This window comes from Hetaerina americana, unplaced genomic scaffold (genome assembly GCF_022747635.1).
Source record: "Hetaerina americana unplaced genomic scaffold, ioHetAmer1.1.p SCAF_21, whole genome shotgun sequence".
In the NCBI taxonomy this organism is placed as follows: domain Eukaryota; kingdom Metazoa; phylum Arthropoda; class Insecta; order Odonata; family Calopterygidae; genus Hetaerina; species Hetaerina americana.
The window spans coordinates 8154409-8170413 of NW_027286775.1; the positions used below are offsets into that span (position 1 = coordinate 8154409).

General features: G+C 44.1%; 1 protein-coding gene across 1 annotated transcript in view; it reads right to left on the minus strand.

Moving 5' to 3' along the window:
- Cht7 (chitinase 7) overlaps positions 1–16005 on the minus strand; it is a 174136-nt gene that overhangs the window by 116082 nt on the left and 42049 nt on the right. The gene's annotated exons all lie outside the window — the stretch shown is intronic.

The window sequence follows — 16005 nt, forward strand, 5'->3', positions numbered from 1 at the left end:
TGAATAGAACACTCCGAAGTGTTTCCCGCACACTTTGGATTTAGAACAATTGCAGCAATGAACTGTGATACGGATATAGTGGATGAGTCCGTTAAAAGTTACCGTCACGGCATCTCTCGCAGTTTCTTGAAAAAAGAAACAATTATCGCGGTTTCTTTTTTAAGCATAAGTTTTAATACATGCACTACTCATGACGTTTCTCATATTTCTCGGGTGGATTTCAACGTAATCAACAAAATTTGGAAATGCGACGAAACAGATACTCCCTTGCGAAGGTGGCACAAAGTCACTCCCGATGAGGAGCAAATACATCAGACGACATTCAAAATAGGCCGCGGGCAAAAATGCCTCGTTTGGCCTCAAAATTCGTGAAGGCCCTGAGAAGGAAGCCGGAGAAACCTCCAAAGAGCCACTCACTCACACTCTCTCTCCCTCGGCGTTAAAACCTTCCGGTACCATTTCCATCACGGCAACTTTTCCACAAAGGAGACCCTCATTGTCCTTTCGCCAAGTGCCCTTTCCCTTTCCTTAGAAGCCCATTACATATTTCCTCTCCATTCAGGCACACGTCACTTTCTATCGCGTCCGATCGCGTCGAATAAATTTAGCAATTTTCCTCCAAATTTTGGCACATTTTCATCTTTCTTCATTCTGATAGATGAGCGCAGATAGCTTTTTCTAACCTGTATTGTCGGGGGTGTAAATTCATTTCCTAACAATTTTCAATCCAAGGGTCTAGCCTCGGATCCATCGCTAGGGAAAGAATTCATTTTTTTAAGACTAAAAGACGCCAGAGGAAAAGAGGTCTAACTAGTGAGTCGAGAAATTGTTCCAAGATCTTATTCCGTAGTCTTTTATCTTGAAACGTGAATCTTAATTCGAGCTTCGAGTTCTCCAAAAAAAGAATTTCTCCATGTGGTCTTCGTACCTTAAACCAATCAGATAAACAAATTAAATGAAGGTCACTATAGTGAGTGTTGTGAGATGATTTCCTTCGTTCAAACAAACTCCACAAAGTTTGATTCCAGTTAGGGACTAGCTCAGTCGATTTCCACTTATTGTTAATGGCATTTGAAATATAACATGGGGTCCATGGGATTACTAGTACAACAAAAATGAAGATTAAACTTCGAAAAAGAATTTCATCTTTACGCACATCAATTACTGAAAATGGGTTAATCGTAATCGAGGTCATAATACTGTGATGTTTTACTCGAACTTTTCACATTTTTGGTTAAGATTCCATCTCGCAGTTAAAGAGCACTTCCTTCGCCATCCCTCTCCCTTGCTATGCCTTCGCACGATCAGAAAGGGCATCATCTCCTCGACTACCCCACACCCTTTCCACTTGCCGCCTCGTCCTCCCTTAGGCCGCATCTCACCCCAAACCCGAGGGCGGCGGAAAGAAACGGAGACAGGCCGCTCGAATGCATTCAAAGTAAACGGTTTCTTTTCTTTTTGGACAATTTGCACATCAATCATTAGCGATTGTGTGTGCCTGCTTGACCTTTCTCATTTGCATAAACTCCGCGGTGGGTGATCAACACTCCCCCTCTCTCTTGCCATTCCTTCTCTACATCCCTGCCACGCAATCGGATCTCCTCCGCGGTGAACCTCGCCCCCCCTGCCGCCCCTCATTTGCCATACATTGCTCTCACCGGCCGCCGCCTCATCCACGGTGTTTGTGCTCGGGACGCCGTTTCAGAGCGAGTCCATCTCCCGACAATAAATAACGCAAGGCCTCTCGACGCCATTTGTCCACTGATTCGCGGTTGCCGTGGTGGCAAAAACAAACTTTCGGAGCTGCTCTTACCGTTGGTGCTCAAGTTCTCTGGCCACAAGTGGTGCAGGTTTTTTACCTCTCGATCATCGCAGTCCGGAGAATTTTCTGAAAGCGCCCCACATTTTCCACGTTCGAATTGGACGTTCATAGCGCACGCGCTGTTAATCCCATCGGCGGGAAGACGACCCACTTGATAACTCAGCCATGACGAAACATTCAGTCAAGTCGTTGAGGGCTCACGTATGTGCAGAAGCCGTTTTTCGTCTTAATCGTTCAATTATTAATGCAACCGACCTTCGGGTTGAATACCGTGATGGCTCATATTAATTGACTCCATTGGCCTTAATGATACTCAGTAATCACTACTTTATCGAATATGGTCAATAGTACTTTGAAGTACTAATCTTTGCTTTGAATGGACGACGTGAAAAATTCTGCTGTTCGAATTCTCACCAGCCCAACGCATGACGGTGAAGAAATTCACAAACACTCTATCAAAGAGTGCTAGTAATTTATATAATCCTAAATGGAAACAGAAATGACAGGGTGAAATATAAAATTAACAAAAATATGATCTCCAGTGCTGCATTTGAAAGAACATATTTTAAAACAAGAACGTTTCATCAGCATAAAAACATTTACAACATCATTGGCTTTGCTTTCAAAATTTGCTCAATTTCAATGCGCGCTCTCTCTCTCATCTTCCAAAAGCCATCTTATGTTGATGGATATTAAAATAACATCCATTTCCTCGGTTATATTTTACGGGTGCAGAGGAAAGAATCGCCGTTATCTCTCCTCTCCAGTAATTTAATTCGGGATAAAAGTGTGGCTTTTAAATGAAAAGAAATCGACAGTCGATTCTAGATCAGACCTTGAAATCAGCGTCAAACGTTTCATTAAATGATTTACTTTAAAATTGAGTCGGTTAACTCTGTTCAAATGGAAGTGCATTACAACGTTTTTCACGAAATGGCTTTCAATAGGACTCATGGCCCGAATCTAATACGAGTAACTGTTGTAAAAATTACTCTTCGCTAAGGGATGATGGTATAACGATATATTTTCTTGCATTTTCTGAAGCGCGCAATATCGTTTCTCCTCCATTTACACGAAAGGGCAAAGTGTGCTGTGTGATATATAGTCCTTATTTCAAAATCAATTGTTTCGATGTTAGCTTGAGATATGTTATTAATATTATAGTATATCCCATGATCTTTTATCCTCTGGTCCATTCTCTATCGGGTGTACTCCGGCGAAACAAATACGCCAATTCTCTGGGACTCGGATTCATTCCGCAAACAATCTTCTTTTTCCGTCGAGTCGAGCTGTGTAGTATCCCCCGCCACTCCTCAAACCCCCTCTCCCCCTTCCTCCCCCCCCCGCAATCCACAATCGCGCGAGTGGGCACCACCGCCTTCCGTTCTCCCTCATAACGCGCCACCGCTCTCAACCGAGTGACTGCAACAGCTCTCCAAAGCCTTTCACCTCCCTCTCCTTTTTTAACACATGAGTGGCCTTCACGGAATTGTTGCAGCTTTTTTTCCCCCCGACCGTAGGTGTGTTCCCAGGGGAGGGGGCGTTGCTTTGTGCTCGGTTGGCGAAGGGAGGGAGGTGGAGCGAGCCGTCGATCCGCGCTCCATTTCCCGCCCCCACCCCTCCCCCAATCACCCGTGTGCTCGCGATATTTCCTTCCTCGCCCGCCTCCTCCGTCTTTTGTCCTCACAACCCCCCTCCTTCTCCCCACCGTGGGGCGGGGGGATCGCTCCTCCTCCCACGTACCAGCCTACGTCCCTCGACCCTTCCCCTCCTCATTCCCGCGCATTGTGTGACGTTGTCTTTCGACTCGCTCCCATTTCGAAGCAGGTCGAAATAATTAATACAGAGAGAGAGAGAGAGAGAGGGCGGGGTGCGCAGATTGCCCCCCCCCCCGAGCCATCCGCGGCGGTTCCCTCTCCGATTAGTTTCGGGATGGCGACGTGCGTGAGTGCGGGAGCGATTACCTCCCGCCATCTGCACCTCCACACACTCCAGGCCAGCCACGCGGATTCATCGCCCACGCGAAAAACAAACAAGAAAAAGCGCGGTGCGCCTCGAGGCTCCGAAGTGCGAGAGTGAAAATACTCTCCTCAACCGGGGAGCTTTGGTGCTTATTCCATCCGAGTCTCCCGGTGGCCACTTGGGCGCTTAAAAAAATACTATATGTATTCTTTCATTCTCCGACGCGTGATGACGCAACGAAGTCCTTTTTCTGGCTCATCCAAGAAGTATCGTGTGAGGGAACGGGTCCGGCAGGCGTCGGATGCTGGAAGCGGGCAAGGCAAACGCGATGAAAGATTTGCTGCTCTAAAAATAGAGGAGCAGGGAGAGGAATAAGTAGAAAAACATCGATGAATATGGATATGAAAAAAAACATCTTTGAATAGTGTGAGGTTTCCGATGCATCATAACTCTGTACAGTTAAATATAAACGCCGATAGTTTTTGACGTGCACGATTTATGGTAATTAAATGCAGGGACATGAGAAGGGAATCCCGCAGGAGGCGAGAATAAAGGAGAAGAAAGCAGCCTTAATTTCGCGATAAAAAGGAAGGGACCGAATGAACTTAGTAAAACGGACAACAGGAAAGTTGATGAATTCTTGAGCGATTTCACGAAATTTAAATAATAACGGAAATATTAGCAAATGCTGACGGAGGGCATCAAAGGTAGCGACGAACACGGAAGAACGGTGGACAACCGCTCTAACTGTCGTCTGCACTAGACACAAATTGATATTTTTTCTTCTCTCTTTTCCACGCATTTTGAATCTTCAGATGTTTCATAAGCATTGGACACCCATATCTTCTATTTCCCCCCTAAGGGGAATCGAGGCCCAACGCAAGTAATAATGAATGCCAAACATGTAGATGTGCCCGCAGAACAACCTCCCCCGTGCCATTGAAATCGTTATTCACTTATTTCATCCCCAAGCCCTCGCAGATCTTACTTTCAATGCATTGGCACACATTCTTTAACAGATTTTATCGAGTGAAATCACACGATTAGAATCATTGAATTTGAACAAAGCCCATTTCAAAAATAGTACTTACGCCATTTGTTTTGATGACAGATTTTATAAGTTAAGCCTTGAAACAGATTTTTTTATGCTTGTGGTAATCCCTGTTTCATGCGATTGGCTTCTCTACTATTGGCCCCTGCATTTGAGTCAATCCTGGACCTGATCGCAAGCAAGTATCCTATTGATTTTCTTGACTCCTTGGATGCGAATTAACAATCGCTAAGGAGAATGTAAGAAACTATTTCCATGTCGCAGTTTGCTCAAAACTTTGCAAATCGTCTGGATAGAGCATAAACTCACGGTGGGAGATTATGCCCTATCGAAATCCATGGCATCGTGGCTACATAAATAAATTGAGAAAATCCTATGGAAACTGAGTCAAGCAAAGCCAGTTATTTATTTGTCCATTCATACCTTGTTTAAGGTTATAACCCGAGATACTTTGCTCTCTCACATGTTTACGTCAGTGAAACCTTTTATATAAGGAGAAATCTTTCCCTACCTCCCACACAAATGGCTTATAAGTGTATATGGATAAGCTTTCTACCGGGCGAGAACGCCCCAGGGCCCTTGAGCGAAGTCATTTTCAACCGTTATTTTCCGGGGAGGCTAATTCCGCCCGAAACCATGAGAAGGGGGGGGAGGAGGTGCGGAGTTCCGATGGTTCCATCGAATTTATATTCTTGCTCGTCATCCATGAGAGAATATTTTGAAGGTAAACACAAAGACAATTCTTCCATTTATATTTCAATTCGACGAATTATTTCATTAAAAAAACATTTAACTCATTCGATCTTGCGCTTAATTGGATTATCCCAGATGGCTGGTGGCATGAGGGGTAGTCCATTTTCACCACCAATACCTAAAATACCTAACCTTTGAACCGGTTCAGAGCACTTTTGCTCAGGGACGTACTTTTTGAACCCACCAATCCTATCTCAAATTTCAGAAAGATAAATCAACAAATAAACAAGCTTCATACTAAAAGGAAAGAATCGTACTTTTCCACAGATTTTATTATACGGTACAATAGAACAATATTATAGAACAATAGAATATATTCGCAAAGCTAGTATGGCATTACAGGCGAAACTTTACTTAAAACTTTCGGCGAAATACAGTAGTGCATCTCTGAATATTCTCTTCTTGTACCGTATAATAAAATATGTGGAAAAGTACGAGTCTTTCTTTTTAGTATGGATATTAAATACTTCCACGAAGTGAAGCCTGAAACAATAGGAAATAAGCTTCAATTAAGCAAATGACTTTGAGGATAAGGGTCGAAATGAATTCAGACACGATTACTGACTAATGTCTCTGTCAGAACTATTCGACCGAAAAAGTCGACAAAATCACTGCTCCACATCCAGCCATCGCTGCAAAAACACATCCCTTCATGTGATTTTCCGTACAACGTCGAAGGCATTTCACCCATTTTATTTAGTCGTCTGCGCAACCTCTTTCACAAAGCCCTTAAGTGTCCAAGCTCGGTATTTAACGAGTTGGCTTCCATGGAATTATTTCCTGACCAATATACTTATTTTAAGTGGCAGGCACTGTATGGCTATATGAAGCCGGTAAAACACTCAAAAATTGAGTTCATCACGCTTGAAAGCAGATAGCGGATCGAAATATGTTTTGTGAATGTGTTCTCCGAAAGGTTGCCTATAGGTCACTGGCCAACCAGGAAGAAATGTTTCTCGCCCGCGTAAGCATGGGTCTAGCCGAAGGAATTTTCTCTATGACTTTTCACTCTATGACTAACCATCTAGTTATCTATATCTTGCCTTTAGACACTTGTTTGAGGTTAGTTACTGCATCCATTCTTTCCGATGGATACCACTGTTAGACGCAACTGCACCAATCGAAGCTTCCGCCAAATGGCAAACAAAGTTTCATGCAGTGGCTATTATTAAACTTTGAAATTTTCAATAAAGCACCGAGCAAGGAGGAGGTCATGGCAGAATATCTGAATTATTGGAAAGCAGAGGGGAGCAGTGTCTACATGAGGAGTGCTTCGTCGCCTCATCATCACACGGACGCTCCTCCCGTTCACCGATTCTGGATCTCCTCCTTGCTAATTACGTGATCACATCGCCTTTCTCATCAATCACATTTGAAACTGAGCGTTGGAACATGCAGAAGTGAACAGAAAATAGGACGACGGCACACGTGAGTATGCAAGCGTAGCGTATGGATGTATGAGGTCGCGTGCATGAGTTGATGCACCAAATGTGACGGCATTCATCGTGAAAAACAATATGACTCACGCATGATTGGGAATATCGCCCTCAAACATTTCAAAGTTTGGACCAATCAAATCACTACACCTTCCGGTCAGGGATAACATACTTCCATTAGTTTTCACTGAATGAAATTAATATGCATCCAGAAAAGGTGTTTGTTAAATTGAACATGAAATCTTCAACACGAAGTTTTACACTAAACACACTACATTATACTGATGGTGACTTCAACGCTACGATGTCATTTTCTAGGGATAAAATTGTTTAAGAAGAATAAACAATGTAAGTTCCACGTCATTTTCCAAATACTGAGGCATATGACTAAACTTTTTTCCAGATAATCCACGGCTGAATGTGTGCTCGTTTAACGACAAAGTCCGATAAATTTTCGCGGGAAACTGAAACCGCGAGGTCGTGCGTCATACGGGGTGCAATTTCCTCTGCAAGAAAAGCAGATCGCTATTTTCATTCGACGGATTCAGAATGGCATATCCAATGAGGTCACCAGAGGGATGAGAGGGGAGTAAGGAGTCGTTCAAAGCATTCCACGCCCGTATGCATTAACCAAACGTGCGAGGAGGTGGTCCGCTTCATTCTGTTCCTCTTTAGCCCTTCCAAGTTTCACAAGATGTCAAGCTAGCACAAAAATGTATACTTGCTCCAGAAATTCTGAGAGTCCAACTCGGCTGAGATCATTTTTCACTGTTAAATGCGGTTCATGAAATTCTATTTCAACTCATCGGAGTCTCTAATGGGATTTCAAAAGGTGATTGAAAGAGGGTGACCTGCCCAAACGGGCCAACGGATCGGATATGTGCATAAGGGTAAACCTTCCAGTTCACGGATTAAATATAAATTTGGGTATTTTGATTATATAATAATGATTTAGTATGCATTTAGCTATTAATCTACCACCGTCACCTTCTTAATCCCAGACCCAAAACACATTTTATTTTCAGCCACGTTTATGAGACACTACAAATAGTTTCAATGCGTCCAACTAATTCTCTTTTGAGCCACAAAAAATTACTATGAATTGCATCATAAACACCTAAAAGTACCTTTGGAACATCTGACTAAATCAGAAATAATGAATCGCATCTTTTAATGTTTTGAACCTCCTTCTACCTTGACTACGTATGATTCCATCAGGGTGCATCGGGTACCGAGTCATAACAAGTGAAAAAACCTCAGAGGCACTACCGCACGAAAGCATATTACTTCGTTGGTGCGTCGACACTATCAAAGCATGAGAACAATTCCTGTAGTTAAAAATATTTGATTTTTGAATTCAGTCACGAGAAAATTGGCCGGCATTGTTCCTTTCGTAAGTAATGGATAGATTTAAAATAGACTGGACTTATTAAGAGGCCAGCATTAAACGCGATACAGGAAACAAGAACCAAATGGATAAGTTAGGTACACGCTGGGACGTTTTAATTAAACAGGCCGACTTAATAGAATGGGGGAGCCTCACGAGGGAGAATACTTAAGGACAAATACGTAGACCAGGTAAAGGAGGATGCTAGGAGGAAGGTCTTCCAAGGAGTTGGGAAATCAGCGTTAGACAGGATAGGGTGGCAGAGGGTCGCCCATCATTCTTTGGGTTGAAATACTGAGAAATGAATCAGGGAGGACAATTAGTCTGGAAATTCCAATTTCACATTAAAACTTCAGGTACTGTGGCCTCTTCTGCGGTTGCTGCTGGGAAAAACAAAGGCATTGCCAGTTAGTGAAGCCCTCGCATAGAATAATATAGGCAGGCGCAGATGTCCTTTGCATTCGCCCCTCCCACCCCGCCCTTAAATCATTTGCCGAGGGGGGCGGCTGGGAATCACCCCTGTTCCCATCCACCAATTGCCGAGGCACGAATAATCGCGTTTCGGCGAAAAAGCATCGCTTCCGAGAGATATCCACTCGGAGAAGGAAACCTAAGGCTAAACCCTAAAGCGAATGACTGGACGATCTTAGTCATTCCGATGACCCAGAAAAGGTATCCTTTAAATAATCCCAAACAATAGAGCGGATATTTCGGGACTCGGAGAAAACATTTTCTTAAATCCTGACGTTTAGGACCCCAGGGCTAATTCGAACTATTTGAAAAAGTGAAAATAAAAAGTTCGCAACTTATGTGTAATCGAGAAATGCGTATGACGTTCACCCGCGCCCGTGATTTTTTTTCCTTGCTGGCGTATTTTTCTTTGTCTGATTTCCAGAAAAGTAGCGCCAGTCATCATGCACTTAGGAAGTCCCACCAAAGGCAGCAAGAAGTAATACCTTCGTAAAAATATTATACCCTATGCAATAACGGGAATCGAACTGATTGATCCTCCCTATGATCGATGCGCGCCCTCCGGTCGTTCCGTATCTGTCCGCAGACTGACCTATTTCAAAGCTGCCGAATGATGATGGGTCGGCAGAGGCAGGTGTTCCTTTGGGTGGAGACGGCCGGCACAAAACCACGCCCAGCCCCTACAAGTCGCGAGGAGATCTCTCTTATGCATTTAAGACTCCGTGCCCGTCACCCTCTAGTGAGTATAACGGCGGCTGTTTTTTAAAGGAGATGCACGGCGTAGCTTTCCTAGGAATCACGCGTGTGCTCGGGTCGCGCCGTATCTTCCCCCCCCCTCCCCTATGGATTAAGACCGGAGCCAATGACGGAGATCGCGATTCTGCCATTCAAAGTATGTCGATTCTATTAAGTTAGCCGTAGGATGTGGTCCCTAGACAAACAGGCTTTTGTCTCTGGACAGAAGACGTATCCGGTCGTCCTGAAGCGCCTAATTAGGTGGGAAATTACTACGGTGAGTGCAAGAGCTCAGAGTGCTGCAAGCAGAGGTATTTTGGGTCGTCCTTGAGTGGTTGTTTTTTTGCGAGAAAGAAAGAAGACGAATCTTTATCCAGGGGGAAAATTTTGACTTGCTCTTTGGGTAGACTTTCGCCGCGAAGTCCCCTCGAATAGCGTAGCACGAGATTTCGGGGGAGAAAGAGAGAGAGAGTGCCGAATTTTCCAATTTCTACGATCATAGTTCACGGTAGCAACGTCACCGACAAGACTTTCCTGCTATTGATGATATTTTTCAAAAATTTGTAAATCTCGAAGGATGCACCAGAGGTATCGTTTAGACAGTCTTTCACTCGATAAGAAGCATTTAATTGTATGTTTAAAACAATGACGTTACATTATTCGCATATGTAAATACGATAATCAGGATGACATTGGTTTCACTTCATTAACTCTTATTAGAGATCATCACAAGGAAAAATATTAACTCAAGCCATATGTATCCCAACAAGCAGGGAACATCTACTGAATGTTAAGCATTTAAGCATGCGTTTCTAATAAATTGTGCACGGCGGCGGAATTACGTGTCCCAACCTGACCCTGGTCCCTTCCCAGCGCCCACGAACTCATTTCGCGCCCTCTCCGACGTGTCCTCAGCAAAGAGTCGTTCGGACCCGTCGTTTGCAAGCATGCCTTGTGGAGGCGAGATGGGAAGCGGTTGGAACTTGTTTGCTGCACGGCCCCGAGTCCTTGAGGCAGCGAGAGAGGAGGAGTTCCTTCTCTATGGCTCATAATTGATCGGCCGACTAAGGTAAAGGCACCGGTTCAACTTTCCAATCTCAAGGTGACGAGCAGATAAGAAAAATGCCTTCCCTTCGCCTCCCACCTGTCAGTCTGACACGATCTGGAGGGACGCACCACAGGTAGTCGTCCAATGAATGGCCTGAACCGAGGGGCCACCTCATTAGAATCAACCCCCCAGCACGAAATACCACAATGATGATAAATATAACATTGATATATTCGCATGCTTAATGCACAAGTCTTCTGCTGTCCGAGGACCCCGAAACGTCCCGAGGTTCACGTTTTTCATTTCTCTTCTCTTGCATATCCGTGGTTAAAGTCCCGGTCAAAGAAACCTTTTTACGATTCTGATATTCTCCACCTTCCCCGCCGTTCTAGTTTTCAACTTTTATAAGTGTGTTTCTATCCATTTTTTCCCTTTTAAGGAAGGAGTGCACGTGGTGGAACCGGACCGGAATTTCCATCCTACTCCCCCCTATTCGTCGCTGCAGGATGATTTTGTCTTCAAGGAGAGCCTAGAGAAGGACGTCGGTCGACCGTTTCTGAAGATGTTGGCGAAGAGAGACGCACACACACGCACACGGGCGGACGGCGCCGGATTGGCCATTCCCCCTCCCGAAGCACCGCCCTTTTGCTCCCTCCGCTCACCTCATTCCCTTCCGTACGGCGATGATTTAAGCCAATTTCGGTACAAACAAGGGTCGAAACCATCTGACACTAACAATATCATCCAGCAGAGCGTAAATTATTTTAGCGTGGACCAATATCGTGTTGTTCCATTAGAAATCAAACTTATCATTCATAATTTCATGAGAATAACCAGCGAAGAACTGATGATTATTTCCTTTGTGAGTGAAAGAGGAGACAAAACACGACCAAGCTCGGGAATAATTCTATTTTTGTGCACACAACATTCTCAATGAGAAACCGCTTCTCTAGCAATGAAACAGTCTGTGAGATTCATCACGTATAATGGTAGGTCTACAAAGGTGAGATGACATATACGAGGAGCGCATCACCGGGATTTTAACTTTCGCAACAGAAAAGTACACAAATTTGTGCCATAGAACTTAGATTTAAACTCATAGTATAGCGCGCAATAGTTCATGATTTAGTGTCAGATATATACAAGTCGTAATTTGACTTTTTTCAGACTGATCATCTTTGTCAATACTTTGAAATGTAGAATGTAGAAATATCAAAAACGAAAGTTACGATTACTACATTCTTTGTACAATAATTGTTTTCCGGTCCTTCTCGTTGTCAAATATCCGAGGCAGTTTGTCAGAGACTAAATGATATTAAAAAATATTATTTCTTCCCCCCCCCTGGCTCCCTTTCGCATTTTTTTGCAGTTAAGCAGGCACCTTGGTCTCTCCAATCCATCATTTTGAGTCATTTGAGTCAACTCAAGCACATATCTGATACGAGTACATTTCCGTTCATGAGCCCTCCTCCCCCACCCCAATCTCATTTCTCCCGTTATGGATGTTTTTATTTTCCGGGGGAGGGCGCGCTGCAGTGTCGTTTCGCACTTCCCACCCCCTCTCGAGTCAACCCTTCGGCTGAGAGAGCAACAACAGCGCGGCGGCCGCTTGGAAGCCTTACTCGCAGCGTCGGCAAGGACGCCCTCTGCATCAAAGCCACGTATCTCTCCCCTCCGCTCACCCACATCACCTCCTCCCACAGAAACCTCCCTTCCCCTTCTTTTTTCGCCTCTTCCTCCCCTCCTCTCTCTCTCTCTCTTTCTCTACAATCTCCCCCGTCGCCTCGTTCTCCCTTTCACTGCCCCCTCCGCGGGGAACAATGCCGATCCCAAGAGCCAATTCGGCGTCCTCGATCGCTTGCATTCCGCAACAAGAAACGGCGAGATCGTACGTGATTGCCGTTAGACTATCGAACTAGGGGAATGATGGCACGCTTCTGCCACGAGCGAAAATCTCGTTCGAGGAAGAACCGATCCAGAAAATTTTCGCTCGGTCCTTTCCTTAAACTGCAAGTACTTAACCGCCTTTGAAAACGACGGCTCGAAAAGAGGTGCAGCCCTCCGAAGGTCATACGCACTCACTTCGTCGAGATCTTCGTTTCGCATTGAGCTCTTGTCTTTCGAAGTCTTGTTTCCCCTCGAGGAATGACTCTACGATCCGTTCACCAAGATCATGCATTACGTTCGCCATTAGTTTACATCGAAGTTCAAACTTCATATTTTTCCTTTGCTATCAATTTCTGTACATCTCATTTCTCTTTTCTCCGTAGAACTAGTCTTTAAATCACTGCGAAATTATGGTATCAAACTCTTCCATCGTTCTTTCTCTAAATGTAAGAAATTGTGTGCCTTCATCAAAATCCTGAACCACATCCTCAACATTCGTTATTTTCCATTCGACCCAGCGGGGCTCCACATACGTACATATGTACAGCTGTGTTTGCATGGCCATCATTGGTTCTTAGGCCACGACCACGCTGTTATCATTTCATCCCTTTCAGTCTGTCACCAACCTTCTACCTTTTCGTAGAAATTGAACCTATCCGACATCCATCTTATCTTTTATGACCCGGGACCGCCTCCGATTCATACAAAAACCTAAAAATTGGACGAAAATGTGCGCATTGGACAACTTGAAAGTAATGAAATATTTCTACAGGAAGAAAATAGACGAAATTGCAGCCAAGTATTGATTCACTGACGTTGCACAATAATTTGCGGACATATGTCCGCATATTGTTCAAACAACTCTCTACCTTTAAAAATAATTTCTTTGTTCTTCATAAGTATTCAGCTTTTCTCAATTTTGTCCGGATAGGATGCCTTGAATGGAATTTTTTCATTTTGAGAGTAATGAAAAAAGCACAAGTAGCAAAGGCGTTTGCGTAATCGTGAGTTGGTTCGAGTGCACCGACCTCAGATCCTGGGGATGAAAATGAATAAGTGAACGAAAGAAAACCGCACCCAAGAAAACCATTACGAGGGAAGTCGTCGTTTGAATTACAACATTCATCGGAGGGATAGAAATGTTGCCATCAAAAAATAGAAGCGGAAACTAATTTCATTCGCGCCAAAATTTAGCGAACCAAGTCTGAACCACAAGCTATATTTTTTGCAACAATCTAAATTGGGAAATTGGAAAATAAAAATGAGAGACCACTCTTGGGAAAGAGAAAGAGAGTTGGTTTTTTTTAAGCAATGGTTCCTCTCTCCCTCCGCCTCCTTCCCCAATCGACGCCACACCAATTAGATCGGAATGTGAGAAAGAAAGCATTCGTTGCCTAGCGATGGTGAGGGAAAGAGATACTCGCGCTGCGGCATCGCTCAATCTCGGAACCCCTCTCATTAAGAAGGAACCTCCCCCCTCCAGACCACACTCTCGAAAGGCATCGAGGCGTGAACGGACACGTCCCTTGCCATACGCAACTTCCTACACCGGAGCAACCGGCGGGTGGACGGATTCCTTGAGACGGAGGAGAGTTACGTATTTCGGAAAGCACTTCCGCCTCCTTTCTCAAAGTATTCTCCAAGTGCTTCGGATGGAAACATCGTCTCTTAGGAGAAGGATGTCGGGCCGTAGGTTGGTTTATTTGAAAGCTTAGAGCTGCGCTCAGCGTCGCCGGTGGCACTCCGCCCCTGAGTCACGGTGACGCCCCTGTGCGTCAGGGATCGCCCCTACATCAAACAGCACGCCTCTCTCGCTCGCAACTCATATCATTTCCGTTTCCCGTGTATTTTACGGCACCTGGCATGTTCAAAACTACCATTAAACTTACAATCCTCGAATTATAATCCACTAAAATAAAGATTTATTCAATTATAAACGACTTTAAAACGAAAATTATCAAGACAAAATGTATGCTTCACTCAAGTCATTGATCCTGGAAATTTTTAGGAACGATTTCAATCCATATATTCCTTCTTTTTGTGCTGTTTAAAAACTGTTAATTTCCCCATTATTTATTCACACCCCGTCTGCAAAGTGCCTCCCTCCCCGCCATCTGCCTTCGCCTCCCGGTTGGAGGAACACCCTCGCTCCCACATTTCACCAACCCCCACGCCGGTCTCGCTAATACCAGAGATCGATTGCATCACCACACCACCCACGAACCAAAGGATTCCAACTCGGGTGATGGGAGGATGGGCGCTGCGGCAAGAGACACGGCGAAGAGAGAAGGAAGGCATCGCACGCGGAAGGCGGGGATGTTAGCTTCACGAATCCCAGTCGCTCACGGTCGCCGCGACGCCCAGAGGCAGCGACCACCGGCCACGAACGGCGAAGTGAACGGACCCCGGACGAGAGTTTTCACTTCCCGAAGCCGGCACATGAATAGACAGAAATCACCAGATTGATCCGCTATTCTAATGCTTTCATTTCTTCAGATATATTTTTGGCGTTCATGGCTAGACTGACTTTCTCTCGTTTTTCTGTAAACAACTTGGAAATTCTCACTATTAATTACGTATAGATATCGCCCTCTCAACGTTATTTTTGGCGGAATAATCGGAAACAGTCCCCTATTCGCGTTGTGTTCCGCGCAAAAAAGGTTCAGTTATTCGATTCAATAATACATATAACTATATTTCATTTAAGTAAAATCAAATTTAGTAAAAGAGGAAAGAGCCATATTGAGAAGACTACGGCCAAGAAGAACTAGACGGATTGGCCACAATGGATTATTAAAAAAGCAACGGAAGGAAGGATCCCGCGAGAAATACCAAGAGACATGGTAAAGATTGCAAGAAGGACATCAGGAGATAAGTTAATAGAGGACGAAAGGGAATTGACATGGAATAGAGGAGAAAGGAGGGCTGAAGAAAACCCAATCTTAGGATTGAAATACTGATGATGACACTTCATTACAATTTATTTTTGAATGAGTTCAAAAATGTAAATAAAATAATAAGGTCCTCGGAAATACGAATTGGTACATTTTAGAATAATTTTCAAACTACCCGTTATGGATTTTGAAAAGATTGAATAAAATGAAGAGAAGTCTAAATGAACTCGTACAGTATTTATAAATCCATTAAATAATATGATATTTTCATTTTAGAATCATCAATTAAAACTATCTCCGAATGTTTCATGGTTTTTGAGGTAATCAACTCAAAATTAACAACGACCTAGGTTTGCTGCCCCTAAATTACTCAATCTAACTCTTGATTCTTTGAAGAACCGCCGCGATTCCTCGGAATAATTACGAGGGTAAATTCCTCCATGGGAAATGTCCGAGAAAGCAAACAACCAAAATAACTTTCCCGTATCCTTGGATGAGATCCCGAGAGTTAAGGTCTCCTCCTCCCCCCGTTGCCCTCTCTTTAGCCCACAGCTTCCCC